This window comes from Arachis hypogaea, chromosome 1 (assembly GCF_003086295.3).
Source record: "Arachis hypogaea cultivar Tifrunner chromosome 1, arahy.Tifrunner.gnm2.J5K5, whole genome shotgun sequence".
Lineage (NCBI taxonomy): Eukaryota > Viridiplantae > Streptophyta > Magnoliopsida > Fabales > Fabaceae > Arachis > Arachis hypogaea.
Window position 1 is genome coordinate 25,222,035 of NC_092036.1, and position 14,969 is coordinate 25,237,003.

The window sequence follows — 14,969 nt, forward strand, 5'->3', positions numbered from 1 at the left end:
TCTCTGTGGGATCGACCCTTACTCGCGTAAGGTTTATTACTTGGATGACCCAGTACACTTGCTGGTTAGTTGTGCGAAGTTGTGTTTATGCCATGGTATTGAACACCAAGTTTTTGGATTCATTACCGGGGATTATTTGATTTGTGAAAAGTATTGATCACAATTTCGCATACCAAGTTTTTGGCGCCGTTGCCGGGGATTGTTCGAGTATGGACAACTGACGGTTTATCTTGTTGCTTAGATTAGGTATTTTTTCTTCAGAGTTCTTAAGAATTAATTCTAGAGTTTCATGATGATCTGTTGAAATCTGGCTGGCTGTGAAGCCATGTCTAATTTCATTGGACCGAGGTTTCAACTTATCATCACAAGAGCTTGTTGATTTCTATCAATCTTGCTATTGGAGCAGTGATCTGCTAAGGCTTGGCTAGCCTTTGGCCATGTCTAGTGTTTTGGACCGAAGCTTTCTTTGAAAGCTTGGCTGGCTGTGAAGCCATGTCTAATTCCTGGACCGGAGTCTTAGACTAAACATTGCATGATTCTTGGAATTCTCATTAAGAACTTTGATACCTTCATTTTCTTTTTCCACTTAATTTTCGAAAAAGCACAAAAAAAAAATTAGAAAATCATAAAATCCAAAAATTTCTTGTTTGAGTCTGGAGTCTCATTTTAAGTTTGGTGTCAATTGCATGTTTCTGTTTTTCTTGCATTCATTCATGTGTCTTAGTGATCTTCAAGATGTTCTTGATGATTTCATTACTCTGATCTTTAATTCCTCTTGACTTGAGTGTTTATGTGTCTCATATGCATTCTCATTAGTGTCAGTAGTATACAAATTGCTAAGTTTGGTGTCTTGCATGCATTATTATTTGATTTTAGTTGCATTTTAATTATTCCTCACTATTAAAAATCCAAAAATATTTTTAATTTGTGTCTTTTCAAGTCAATAATACAGAGAATTGAAGATTCAGGACATACAGCAGAGGAATTATACATAAAAAGCTGGGCGTTCAAAACGCCCAGTGAAGAAGGACAGACTGGCGTTTAAACGCCAGCCAGGGTGCCTGGTTGGGCGTTTAACGCCCAAAAGGGTAGAGTTTTGGGCGTTAAACGCCAGAATGTGCACCATTCTGGGCATTTAACGCCAGGATGGCACAAGAGGGAAGATTTTGTTTTCAATGCAAATTTTTTTCAAGTTTTCAAAATCAAATCTTTTTCAAATCATATCTTTTCAATCAAATCTTTTTCAAATTCAATTTCTTTCTATTTTCAAAGATACTTGCTATCAATTAATGATTTGATTCAATATTTCAAGTATGTTGCCTTTTCTATTGAGAAAGGTTTAATGTTTGAATCATATCTTTTCTTGATAGCCAAGTCATTAATTTTCAAAATCAAATTTTTTTTAAAATGTTTTTCAAATCATATCTTCTCAATCACATCTTTTTAAAACCAATCATATCTTCTTAACCACATCTTTTTCAAAATAACTTTCAATCAAATCTTTTTGATTTCTAATTTCAAACTCTTTTTCAAAAATCACTTGATTTCTTTCCCACTTTTATTTTTGAAAATCAATTAGTGTTTTTCAAAATGTTTTCAAAATCCTTTACTTGATTTTCGAAAATTACTTCCCCTCTTCTCACCTCCTTCTATTTATGAACTAACACTATTCCTTAATGCAAAATTTGAACTCCATCTTCTTTGATAAGTTCAAATTTTCTACTTCTGCCTTCTATTTTCTTTTCCTCTGACACCTCAAGGAATCTCTATACTGTGACATAGAGGATTCCACATTTTCTTTTCTCTTTCATATGAGCAGGAGCAAAGACAAGAGCAGTCTTGTTGAGGCTGATCCTGAATCTGAAAGGACCTTGAAGCGAAAGCTAAGAGAAGCCAAGGCACAACTCTCTGTAGAGGACCTAACAGAAATCTTCAAAGAAGAAGAACCCATGGCAGCCGAAAACAACAACAATGCCAACAATGCAAGGAAGGTGCTGGGTGACTTTACTGCACCTACTCCCGACTTCTATGGGAGAAGCATCTCTATCCCTGCCATTGGAGCAAACAAATTTGAGCTTAAGCCTCAATTAGTTTCTCTAATGCAACAGAATTGCAAGTTCCATGGGCTTCCATTGGAAGATCCTCATCAGTTTTTAGCTGAATTCTTGCAAATCTGTGACACTGTCAAGACTAATGGGGTTGACCCTGAGGTCTACAGACTTATGCTATTCCCTTTTTGCTGTAAGAGACAGAGCTAGGACATGGTTGGATTCTCAACCTAAAGAAAGCCTGAACTCTTGGGAAAAGCTAGTCAATGCCTTCTTGGCAAAGTTCTTTCCACCTCAAAAATTGAGTAAGCTTAGAGTGGAAGTCCAAACCTTCAGACAGAAGGAAGGAGAATCCCTCTATGAAGCTTGGGAAAGATACAAACAATTAATCAGAAAGTGTCCCTCTGATATGCTTTCTGAATGGAGCATCATAGGTATTTTCTATGATGGTCTCTCTGAACTGTCCAAGATGTCTTTGGATAGCTCTGCTGGAGGATCTCTTTATTTGAAGAAGACGCCTACAGAAGCTCAAGAACTAATTGAAATGGTTGCAAATAACCAAGTCATGTACACTTCTGAAAGGAATCCTGTGAACAATGGGACAAATCAGAAGAAAGGAGTTCTTGAGATTGACACTCTGAATGCCATACTGGCTCAGAACAAAATATTGACTCAGCAAGTCAATATGATTTCTCAAAGTCTGTCTGGAATGCAAAATGCACCAAGCAGTACTAAGGAAGCTTCATCTGAAGAAGAAGTTTATGATTCTGAGAACCCTTCAATGGAAGAGGTGAATTACATGGGAGAACCCTATGGAAACACCTATAATCCTTCATGGAGAAATCATCCAAATCTCTCATGGAAGGATCAACAGAGACCTCAACAAGGTTTCAACAATAATAATGGTGGAAGAAACAGGTTTAGCAATGGCAAGCCTTTTCCATCATCTTCTCAGCAACAGATAGAGAGTCCTAAGCAGAATACCTCTGACTTAGCAACCATGGTCTCTGATCTAATCAAAACCACTCAAAGTTTCATGACTGGAACAAGGTCCTCCATTAGAAATTTGGAGGCACAAGTGGGTCAGCTGAGCAAGAAAATTACTGAACTTGGAGGCACAAGTGGGTCCTCCATGGTCTCTGATCTAATCAAAACCACTCAAAACCACTCCTAGTTGAACCACTCAAAGTATTAATGCAATTACTATTGTTCTTCTATTCAATTCCGCTTGTTCTTGTTCCAAGATATCACTTGTTCTTCAACTTGATGAATGTGATGATCCGTGACACTCATCATCATTCTCATCTATGAACGTGTGCCTGACAACCACCTCCGTTCTACCTTAGATTGGGTGAATATCTCTTGGATTCCTGATACACGATGCATGGTTGATCGCCTGACAACCGAGTGCTCGCCTGACAACTGAGCCAGCCATTCCGTGAGATCAGAGTCTTCGTGGTATAGGCTAGAACTGATGGCGGCATTCAAGAGAATCCGGAAGGTCTAACCTTGTCTGTGGTATTCTGAGTAGGATTCAATGATTGAATGACTGTGACGAGCTTCAAACTCCTGAAGGCGGGGCGTTAGTGACAGACGCAAAAGAATCACTGGATTCTATTCCGGCCTGATTGAGAACCGACAGATGGATAGCCGTGCCGTGACAGGGTGCGTTGAACATTTCCACTGAGAGGATGGGAGGTAGCCACTGACAACGGTGAAACCCTTGCATAAGCTTGCCATGGAAAGGAGTAAGAAGGATTGGATGAAGACAGTAGGAAAGCAGAGAGACGGAAGGGACAAGCATCTTCATACGCTTATCTGAAATTCCTACCAATGAATTACATAAGTATCTCTATCTTTACCTTTATGTTTTATTCATCATTCATAATCATTTGAGTTTGCCTGACTAAGATTTACAAGGTGACCATAGCTTGCTTCATACCAACAATCTCTGTGGGATCGACCCTTACTCGCGTAAGGTTTATTACTTGGACGACCCAGTACACTTGCTGGTTAGTTGTGCGAAGTTGTGTTTATGCCATGGTATTGAACACCAAGTTTTTGGATTCATTACCGGGGATTATTTGATTTGTGAAAAGTATTGATCACAATTTCGCATACCAGTTTCATAAAAAGCTTCCAATTATTGTGTCATGAATTGGGTGTCAAACCTTCCCAATCCCTCTTCTTTTACCTCTTTGTCCTGACAAAGCCTGTTGTAGTAAAGAAGAAGGCCGCCTGGGTTTCCTTTCGAGCTTCCCAAGGAAAAAAGGTTTTTTCCATGTACGATGAATCCTTCCGTGATTTTAAGAACTATTTCTTCAAGGTCCGAGCTGTTGAAGGAGCTCGTCCCTTTTTTCTGGATGAAAATGATGAACCTGCTTTTCCTTTGGAGTGGCAACAAAATGTAGTGGTGTCTAGATATTCCTGGGAGATGTTGGATGAGGTCGAACAAGCCCTTGTAAATGTGTTGGAAGAGAACTGGGGGCAGCCTCCCCACCTTGATACCAAGAAATTTTTAGGAGATCCTTCACTTCTCCGAGCTAAGCTGGGTAGTGGTCGACTTCTTTTGTATTTGTTGTGTTTCTTTATTTTGTTAAGTTTATTTCTTTTATTTTCGATTTATAACTTGGTTTTCTTGCTGCATATTTTCAGAGATGGTTAAAAACAATGATGCTATGAAGGCCTTTAAAAAGGCGAAGAAGGAAACTGCTGCCCTAAACCTCTCGGCCAAGGTTCCTGAGGAGGGGTCATCTAGGACTTCTTTGAAGAGTTCGACCTCGGATGCTTCTAGTCTTAAAAATATCATCCCGACTCCTAACGTCCGGCTGGCCTCCTCTGTTCCTCCTCTGCCGTCTTCCAGTGCTGCATCCCCGTCTGTTGCTAGCCCTTCTCCTAAAAAGCCGAGAACTGCTAAGCCCTTCAATTTAGATGCCCCTGACTTTGATGCCGTGGGGTTTGTTGACCAACAAATTTCTCCTTACGGCATTATGCCTACAGATGATGTATCCATCCTTCACCATCTGGAATTTATTACCCGAAACAGTGTGAGAATGGCGCATATGGGAGCGGCCTTGTTCCGGACTGCTCAGGATGTCCCTATTCATGCCACTAAGGCTTTCATGGAGAAGGCCAAGTCAGAGTATGATAGGATCAAGGGATTGAAGGAGGAGCTCGAAAAGAAGGTAGCGAAACTGGAGAAAGAGTTGGAGGGTGAAAAGGTTCAGGCTACAGCGGCTAAGGCCCTGGCGGATCTGTCTGAGATGGCCCATAAGCATAAGGATAGTTATGTCCGGACCTATAGAGAGATGGTGGAGTTTCGGAAGAGTTTGTATTCTGCCCAAGCTGACTATGCCGAGCTCTAGGGTCATCTTGTAGGTAGTGTGAATGCTGCTTATGAGAATCTGAAAGATCAGGTCCGAGTTCTTACGCCCGAGCTCGATCTTACCCTTTTTAGTTTAGACAACATTGTAAAGGATGGTAAGATCATTCCTGATGACCCTGATGAAGATGATGATGTCGTCCCTCCTCCGGTTACTTCTGCCAAAGTCTCTGTTGTCCCGCCTTCCTCAACTCCAGCAGTTGAAGCCACTCAGCCGGGATCTAATCCAGACGTCCAGATTTTGAACCGGGATGACGGGACAGTGGACGTAGTTCCCCTTCAGACTCACCCTCCTTCTCCCCAAGATGCTGCTACTGGGAAGCCTTTGGATCCTCTATAATTTCTCTGATATGTTTATGTATAGCCCAGTTTTTTTGGGCTTTTGAACTCTTTATTTTTGTAAGTTTGTGATCTCTGACTTTGGATACTTTAGTTGCTACTTTAGCAACTTTGTTTTGAAAAACAAAATAGTTTCTCTTGCTCTTGGGGTCGGCTTCAAGCAGCCTCTTGAGTCTTATTTTATGGTAACTGCACTGCTTCTTTGTGATATGCTTGCCTGCAGCTTTCTTTAGCGCTTAGAGTGTTTATTGCCTGCCTTAGTTAAAGTGTCCTTTTTAAGGCTAGTTGTCTATTTGAGTATCTCTTTAATAGAATACTTTGTAAATTTATTTTGGCGAAGTCCTGGTCTTTCGGGTCGAGTTTGTCTCCCTTTTGACATGCGCCTTCTATTGGTTGATTCTCTTAGTTGATCTTCTCTTGAGTTATTTCTAGTAATCCCTTGGGTTTACTTTTTATAATTCTGTCACTTTTGATCGCCTCGGGCTGACTTCTTCATGTCAGTCTGCCCCAAGTTATTTTGAGTAATCCATTTTATTTGGACCTTGTCCGGTCTCTTTCTTTATGGATTACTTTATATAACTTTTGTAGCTTTTTGGGCCGACTTCGTCGTATCAGTCCCTTCGAAGTTATTTCTAGTAATCCGTTTTATTTGGACCTTGTCAGGTGTCTTTTTACGGATTACTTTTTATAACTTTTTGTAGCTTTAGTCCGACTTCTTCATGTCGGTCTCTTTGGAAGTTATTTCTAGTAATCCGCTTTTTAGGGCTGGCCAGGCCTCTTTTTAGGTATTACTTTTTATAACTTTTTGTCGCTTTGATCTTGGTCCGACTTCTTTTGCGTCAGTCCATCTCAAGTTATTTCTTAGTAATCCATTTTTGTTTCAGACCTCGTTAGGCCTCTATTCATGGATTGCTTTTTATAACTTCTTGCATTATTATGTTTTTATCGCTTTTTCATCTTTTGCCAATTTTGTAGAGTTTGATCTTCGGTTGGTTGATCTTTGATGAATTCGGTTTTCATTCTTTGTCGATCACGTCGGGTAGTGAATTTGGTTTTCACTGTTATCGATCTGTAGCTTTATAATCGGGCGATAAATTTTGCATTTTTTCAGAATAATGCGTCTTGATAAGGAGATTTTGTAGGAAATCTGAAAAACTTTATTCAAAATAGAAAATATGTGAAATATATACATGTGGGTGTTTACCCTAGGTAATTTTGTAGATCTTGGCTTGGTGCCTCATTAAAAAACCTTTTTTAGGAAAAAGAGTGTACCTTTATCCTAAGATCTTTTATTACCTTTTAACTATAATACCTTCTTAGGTTGCAGGCGTGCCATGATCTTGGTAGCTCTCGGCCCTCAAGTTCGGATACTTTGTAGTAACCTTTTCCCAGTACCTCTGTGATTTGGTAGGGTCCTTTCCAATTAGCTGCTAGCTTTCCCTCTCCGGGTCGACTTGTTCCGATATCATTTCGGATTAGGATGAGGTCATTTTTGGCGAAGCTTCGCTGTACTACCTTTTGATTGTATCTTAAGGCCATGCGGTGTTTTAGTGCTTCTTCTCTGATCCGAGCTCTTTCTCGGACTTCTGAGAGTAGGTCGAGCTCTTCCCTTTGGAGTCGGGAGTTAGCTTCTTCACTGTAGAGGATTGTTCTGGGAGATCCTTCTTCAACTTCTACTGGTATCATTGCCTCTGTTCCATAAGCCAATCGGAAGGGTAATTCCTTTGTGGTAGAGTGTGGGGTTGTCTGATATGCCTATAGGACTTGTGGGAGCTCTTCGGTCCAGGCTCCCTTTGCGTCCTGCAGCCTCCATTTTAACCCGGCTAGTATGACTTTATTGGCAGCTTCTGCTTGTCCATTAGCCTGCGGGTGTTCCACGGATGTGAATTGGTGCTTTATCTTCAAGTCGGCTACCAATTTTCTAAAGCCTGCGTCTGTGAACTGAGTGCCATTATCCGTGGTGATGGAGTAAGGAACCCCAAACCTCGTGACAATGTTCCTATATAGGAATTTCCGACTTCTTTGGGTCGTGGCATTGGCTAGGGGCTCTGCCTCTATCCATTTTGTGAAATAATCTACCCCTACAATGAGGAACTTAACCTGTCCTGACCTTTGGGGGAAGGGCCCGAGAAGGTCGAGTCCCCACTTTGCAAATGGCCATGATGATGTCACGCTGATGAGCTCCTCTGGTGGGGTGACATGGAAGTTAGCATGTTTCTAACATAGTGGACACGTCTTAACGTACTCGGTGGCTTCTTTTTGCAGAATCGGCAAAAAGAATCCGGCTCGGAGTACCTTTTTAACGAGGGCTCGTGCTCTGAGATGGTTCCCACAGGAGCCACTATGTATCTCTTCCAATACCTCTTTTGTATTAGAGGTTGGTACACATTTTAGTAGAGGTGTTGAAATTCCTCTCTTGTATAGGATGTTATTTATGATGGTATAATATTGTGCCTCCCGTTTTAACCTCTTTGCCTCCTACTTATCTGTAGGAAGTATCTCTGATCTGAGGTAGTTAATTATGGGAGTCATCCATCCTTGATCTTGGCTTGATATGGCTAAGATTTCTTCTTCTGAGATTGATGAGTGATGAGCGGATAACTTATACGCTTTTTGGCACTATTTTTAGTATGTTTTTAGTACATTTTAGTTAGTTTTTATTATATTTTTTTAGTTTTTAATTAAAATTCACTTTTCTAGACTTTACTATGAGTTTGTGTATTTTTCTATGATTTCAGGTATTTTCTGGCTGAAATTGAGGGACCTGAGCAAAAATCTGATTCAGAGGCTGAAAAAGGACTGCAGATGCTGTTGGATTCTGACCTCCCAGCACTCGAAGTGGATTTTCTGGAGCTACAGAAGCCCAATTGGCGCGCTCTCAATTGCGTTGGAAAGTAGACATCCTGGGCTTTTCAGAAATATATAATAGTTCATATGTTTCCCAAGAATTGATGGCCCAAACTGGCGTTCCAAATCAGCTTCAGAATTCCCGGCGTTTAACGCCGGAACTGGCACAAAAGTTGGAGTTAAATGCCCAAACTGGCACAAAAGCTGGCATTTAACTCCAGAAAATGTCTCTACACATGAAAGCTTCAATGCTCAGCCTAAGCACATACCAAGTGGACCCCCGAAAGTGGATTTTTACGTCATTTACTCATTCTTGTAAACCCTAGGTCACTAGTTCACTATAAATAGGACTTTTTGCTATTGTATCTTCATCTCATGACACATTACACGTTTCATATTGTATCTTCTACGGCATGAGTCTCTAAACCCCATGGTTGCGGGTGAGGAGCTCTGCTGTGTCTTGATGGATTAATGCAATTACTAGTATTTTTCATTCAATCACGCTTGCTTCTATTCTAAGATACCACTTGTTCTTCAACCTGATGAACGTGATGATCCGTGACACTCATCACCATTCTCACCGATGAACATGTGTCTTACAACCACCTCCGTTTTACCTTCATTTGAGTGTGTATCTCTTGGATTCCTTAAGTAGAATCTTCGTGGTATAAGCTAGAACCCATTGGCGGCCATTCTTGAGAATCCGGAAAGTCTAAACCTTGTCTGTGGTATTCCGAGTAGGATTCGAGGATTGAATGACTATGACGAGCTTCAAACTCGCGAGTGTTGGGCGTTAGTGACAGACGCAAAAGAATCACTGGATTCTATTCCGACATGATCGAGAATCGACAGATGATTAGCCGTGCGGTGACAGCGTGCGTTGAACATTTTCACTGAGAGGATGGGAGGTAGCAATTGACAACGGTGAAACCCAACATACAGCTTGCCATAGAAGGAGCCTTGCGTGCATGAAGAAGAAGACAGTAGGAAAGTAGAGATTCAAAATATATAGCATCTCCAAAACCTCAACCTGTTCTCCATTACTGCAAAATAAGTATTTATTTCATGTTCTTTTACTTTTTACAATTAAATCTGAGAATTATTGATATCCTGACTAAGAGTTACAAGATAACCATAGCTTGCTTCAAGCCGACAATCTTCGTGGGATCGATCCTTACTCACATAAGGTATTACTTGGACGACCCAGTGCACTTGCTGGTTAGTTGTGCGGAATTGCAAAAGTGTGATTGTGATTTCGTGCACCAAGTTTTTGGCGCCGTTGTCGGGGATTGTTCGAGTTTGGACAACTGACGGTTTATTTTGTTGCTTAGATTAGGAATATTTTATTTTTGTGGTTTAGAGTCTTTTATTTGAGTTTAGTTTTATATTTTAAGTTTGGTGTCAATTGCATGCTTTTATTTTCTTTAAAATTTTCGAAATTGCATGTCCTTAGTTCTTTCTTTATTTTAAAAATTTCTAAGTTTGGTGTCTTCTTTGTGTTTTTCTTTAAATTTTCGAAATTTTGTGTTTGATTTTCTAAAAATTTTAAGTTTGGTGTCTTTTGTGCTTTTGTTTACTTAAAATTTTTTTAAAAAATTTTTTTTTTCTTGGTGTTCATCTTGAACTTCAAAGTGTTCTTGGTCTTCATCTTGACATTCAAAGTTTTCTTGTTTGTTCTCTTTGTTTTGATCTAAAATTTCTAAGTTTAGTGTCATTTTGTTGTTTTTCTCTTTCCTCATTAAAATTCAAAAAATCAAAAAATATCCTTTCCTTGTTTTACTCATAATTTTCGAAATTTTGCATTAATTTTCAAAATCATATCTGTTTTTTAGTCAAGTCAAAATTCTAATTTCAAAAATTAATTTTTTTCAAATCTTTTTCAAAAATAATTTTCAATCATATCTTTTTAATTGCTAATTCCAAAATCTTTTTAATTAATTAATTAATTTAGTTTTCAATTTGCTTTGATTTTATTCTATTTTGGTTTTCGAATTTTTATTTTATTTTCTATTTATTTTATTTTATTATTTTCGGTTACTTTTAATTAAAATAAAAAAATATAATAATAAAATAAAATAATATCCACATCATCTCCCGTTCTCCATCATGGACCTAAGTGGAATTGAGCAGTCCAGAAGGACTCTGGGGTCATATGCTAGCCCCATTACAGCTGCATATGGGAGTAGCATCTGTATACCTCCCATTAAAGCAAGCAGCTTTGAGCTAAATCCTCAACTCATTATCATGGTGCAACAAAATTGCTAGTATTCTGGTCTTCCACAGGAAGAACCTACTGAGTTTTTGGCACAGTTCTTACAAATTGCTGACACAGTACGTGATAAAGAAGTGGATCAGGATGTCTACAGATTGTTACTGTTTCCATTTGCTGTAAAAGATCAAGCTAAGAGGTGGTTGAATAACCAACCCACAGCAAGCATAAAAACATGGAGACAGTTATCAGACAAATTCCTAAATCAATTTTACCCTCCAAAAAGGATGACACAGCTAAGACTGGACATCCAAGGCTTTAAACAAGAGGATAATGAATCCCTTTATAATGCTTGGGAGAGGTATAGAGGTATGCTAAGGAAATGCCCCTCTGAAATGTTTTCAGAGTGGGTACAGTTAGACATCTTCTACCATGGGCTTACAGAAAAAGATCAAATGTCTTTAGACCACTCAGCTGGTGGATCTATACACATGAGGAAGACGATCGAAGAGGCTCAAGAGCTCATAGATACGGTTGCTAGAAATCAACATCTATACTCAAGCAGTGAGTCCTTTATAAAAGAAGAAGCTATGGCAGTAACTACTGATCCTAATCCTCAAGAACAGATTGTTGAACTTAATCAACAATTACTCCTGATGACAAAACAATTAGCAGAGTTTGAAGAGATGCTCCAAGAAACTAAAAATGCTAACCAGAATATGGAAGCACAATTGAATCAGACAAGACAGTAGCTATCTAAACAGATAACAGAAGAATGCCAAGCTGTTAAATTAAGGAGTGGGAAGACATTGAATGTATCAACTCAAAGCAGCAGAAAGCCAAGAAAGGAACAACTGACAGAGGATCACCAAACCACTGCCCAAAATCCCTCTGAGGATAGTAAGAGCCCAGAGAGGAATACTTTTGGCGTTCAAACGCCAGAAAAGGGGGAAAAGTTGGCGTTAAACGCCCATTCCTTGCCCAATTCTGGTGTTCAAACGCCAGAAAAGGATGGAAAGTTGGCGTTAAACGCCCATCCTGCACCCAATCCTGGCGTTCAAACGCCAATGAGGAATCAGACACCTGAGAGTGCTGATAGTAACCCCTCTAAGAAGGCTTCTCCAACCATCTCTGTAGGGAATAAACCTGCAGCAACTAAGGTTGAAGAATATAAAGCCAAGATGCCTTATCCTCAGAAACTCCACCAAGCAAAACAGGATAAACAATTTGCCCGCTTTGCAGACTATCTCAGGACTCTTGAAATAAAGATTCCGTTTGCAGAGGCACTTGAGCAAATACCCTCTTATGCTAAGTTCATGAAAGAGATCTTAAGTCATAAGAAGGATTGGAGAGAAACTGAAAAGGTGTTTCTCACTGAAGAATGCAGTGCAGTCATTCTAAAAAGCTTACCAGAGAAGCTTCAAGATCCACGAAGCTTTATGATACCATGCACATTAGAAGGTGCTTGTACCAAGACAGCCCTATGTGACCTTGGAGCAAGTATCAACCTGATACCTACAACCACTATCAGAAAGCTTGGGTTAACTGAAGAAGTCAAACCAACCCGGATATGTCTCTAACTTGCTGATGGCTCCATTAAATATCCATCAGGCATAATTGAAGACATGATTGTCAAGGTTGGGCCCTTTGCCTTTTCCACTGACTTTGTAGTGCTGGAAATGGAGGAGCACAAGAGTGCAACTCTCATCCTAGGAAGACCTTTCCTAGCAACTGGACGCACTCTTATTGATGTACAAAAAGGGGAAGTGACCCTGAGAGTCAATGAGGATGAGTTCAAGTTGAATGCTGTCAAAGCTATGCAGCATCCAGACACATCAAATAACTGCATGAGTGCTGATGTTATTGACTCTTTGGTGGAAGAGATCAATATGACTAAGAGTCTCGAATTAGAGCTAGAGGACATCTTTAAAGATGTTCAGCCTGATCAGGAGGAACCAGAGGAAATAAAAGAACCTCTGAAAATTCCTTAGGAAGAGGATAAGCCTCCCAAACCTGAGCTCAAACCACTACCACCATCCCTGAAGTATGCATTTCTGGGAGAAGGTGACACTTTTCCAATGATCATAAGCTCTGGTTTAAATTCACAGGAAGAGGAAGCACTAATTCAAGTGCTAAAGACACACAAGACAGCTCTTGGATGGTCCATAAGTGATCTTAAGGGCATTAGCCTAGCAAGATGCATGCACAAGATCCTATTGGAGGATAATGCCAAGCCAGTGGTTCAACCACAAAGGCGGCTAAATCCAGCCATGAACGAGGTAGTGCAGAAAGAGGTCACTAAGTTACTAGAGGTTGGGATTATTTATCCTATTTCTGATAGCTCCTGGGTGAGCCCTGTTCAAGTTGTCCCCAAGAAGGGAGGCATGACAGTGGTTCATAATGAAAAGAATGAATTGGTTCCTATAAGAACAGTTACAGGGTGGCGTATGTGTATTGACTACAGAAGGCTCAATACAGCCACCAGAAAGGATCATTTTCCTTTACCATTCATAGACCAGATGCTAGAAAGACTAGCGGGTCATGATTATTACTGCTTTTTGGATGGCTATTCAGGCTACAATCAAATTGCAGTGGACCCTCAAGATAAAGAGAAAACAGCATTCACCTGCCCTTCTGGCGTATTTGCTTATAGAAGAATGCCTTTTGGTCTATGCAATGCACCTGCAACTTTTCAGAGGTGCATGCTATCCATCTTCTCTGATATGGTAGAGAAGTTCCTGGAAGTCTTTATGGATGACTTCTCAGTATTTGGAGACTCATTCAGCTCCTGTCTTGATCATCTAGCACTTGTCATGAAAAGGTGCCAAGAGACTAACCTAGTCTTAAACTGGGAGAAATGTCACTTTATGGTGACTGAAGGAATTGTCCTTGGGCACAAAATTTCAAGCAAGGGAATAAAGGTGGATCAAGCAAAGGTAGAAGTAATTGAAAAATTACCACCACCTGCCAATGTTAAGGCAATCAGAAGCTTTCTGGGGCATGCAGGATTCTACAGAAGGTTTATAAAGGATTTTTTAAAAATTGCAAAACATCTAAGCAACCTGCTAGCTGCTGACACACCATTTGTGTTTGACACAGAGTGTCTGCAGACGTTTGAGACCCTGAAAGCCAAGCTGGTCACAGCACCAGTCATCTCTGCACCAGACTGGACATTACCATTCGAACTAATGTGTGATGCCAGTGACCATGCTATTAGTACAGTGTTGGGACAGAGGCACAACAAGCTTCTGCACGTCATTTATTATGCTAGCCATGTTCTAAATGATGCACAAAAGAATTACACAACCACAGAAAAAGAGTTACTTGAAGTGGTTTATGCCATTGACAAGTTTAGATCCTATTTAGAAGGATCAAAAGTGATTGTGTACACTGACCATGCTGCTCTTAAATACTTACTCACAAAGCAGGATTCAAAACCCAGGCTCATAAGATGGGTGTTGCTTCTGCAAGAGTGATGAGCGGATAATTTATACGCTTTTTGGCATTGTTTTTAGGTAGTTTTTAGTAAGTTCAAGCTACTTTTAGGGATGTTTTCATTAGTTTTTATGTTAAATTCACATTTCTGGACTTTACTATGAGTTTGTGTGTTTTTCTGTGATTTCAGGTAATTTCTGGCTGAAATTGAGGGACTTGAGCAAAACTCTGAAAAAAGCTGACAAAAGGACTGCTGATGCTGTTAGAATCTGACCTCCATGCACTCGAAATGGATTTTCTGGAGCTACAAAACTCCAATTGGCGCGCTCTTAACGGCGTTGGAAAGTAGACATCTAGAGCTTTCCAGCAATATATAATAGTTCATACTTCATTCGGAAATTGACGACGTAACTTGGCGTTAAACGGCAAGTACATGCTGCTGTCTGGAGTTAAACGCCAGAAAAACGTCATGATCCGGAGTTGAACGCCCAAAACACGTTATAACTCGGAGTTCAACTCCAAGAGAAGCCTCAGCTCGTGGATAGATCAAGCTCAGCCCAAGCATACACCAAGTGGGCCCCGGAAGTGGATTTATGCATCAATTACTTACTCATGTAAACCCTAGTAGCTAATCTAGTATAAATAGGATAAGTTACTATTGTATTAGGGATCTTTTGACAGTTTAATCTTCTGACTTTGTAGTCTTTGA

At 40.0% G+C, this 14,969-nt stretch overlaps 1 non-coding gene across 1 annotated transcript; it reads right to left on the reverse strand.

The window, feature by feature from the left end:
* Positions 1–2,355: 2,355 nt before the first annotated feature.
* Positions 2,356–2,463, reverse strand: LOC112712291 (small nucleolar RNA R71). Its single transcript, XR_003157750.1, has one exon. It is a non-coding gene; the product is annotated as a small nucleolar RNA R71 (small nucleolar RNA).
* Positions 2,464–14,969: the final 12,506 nt, after the last annotated feature.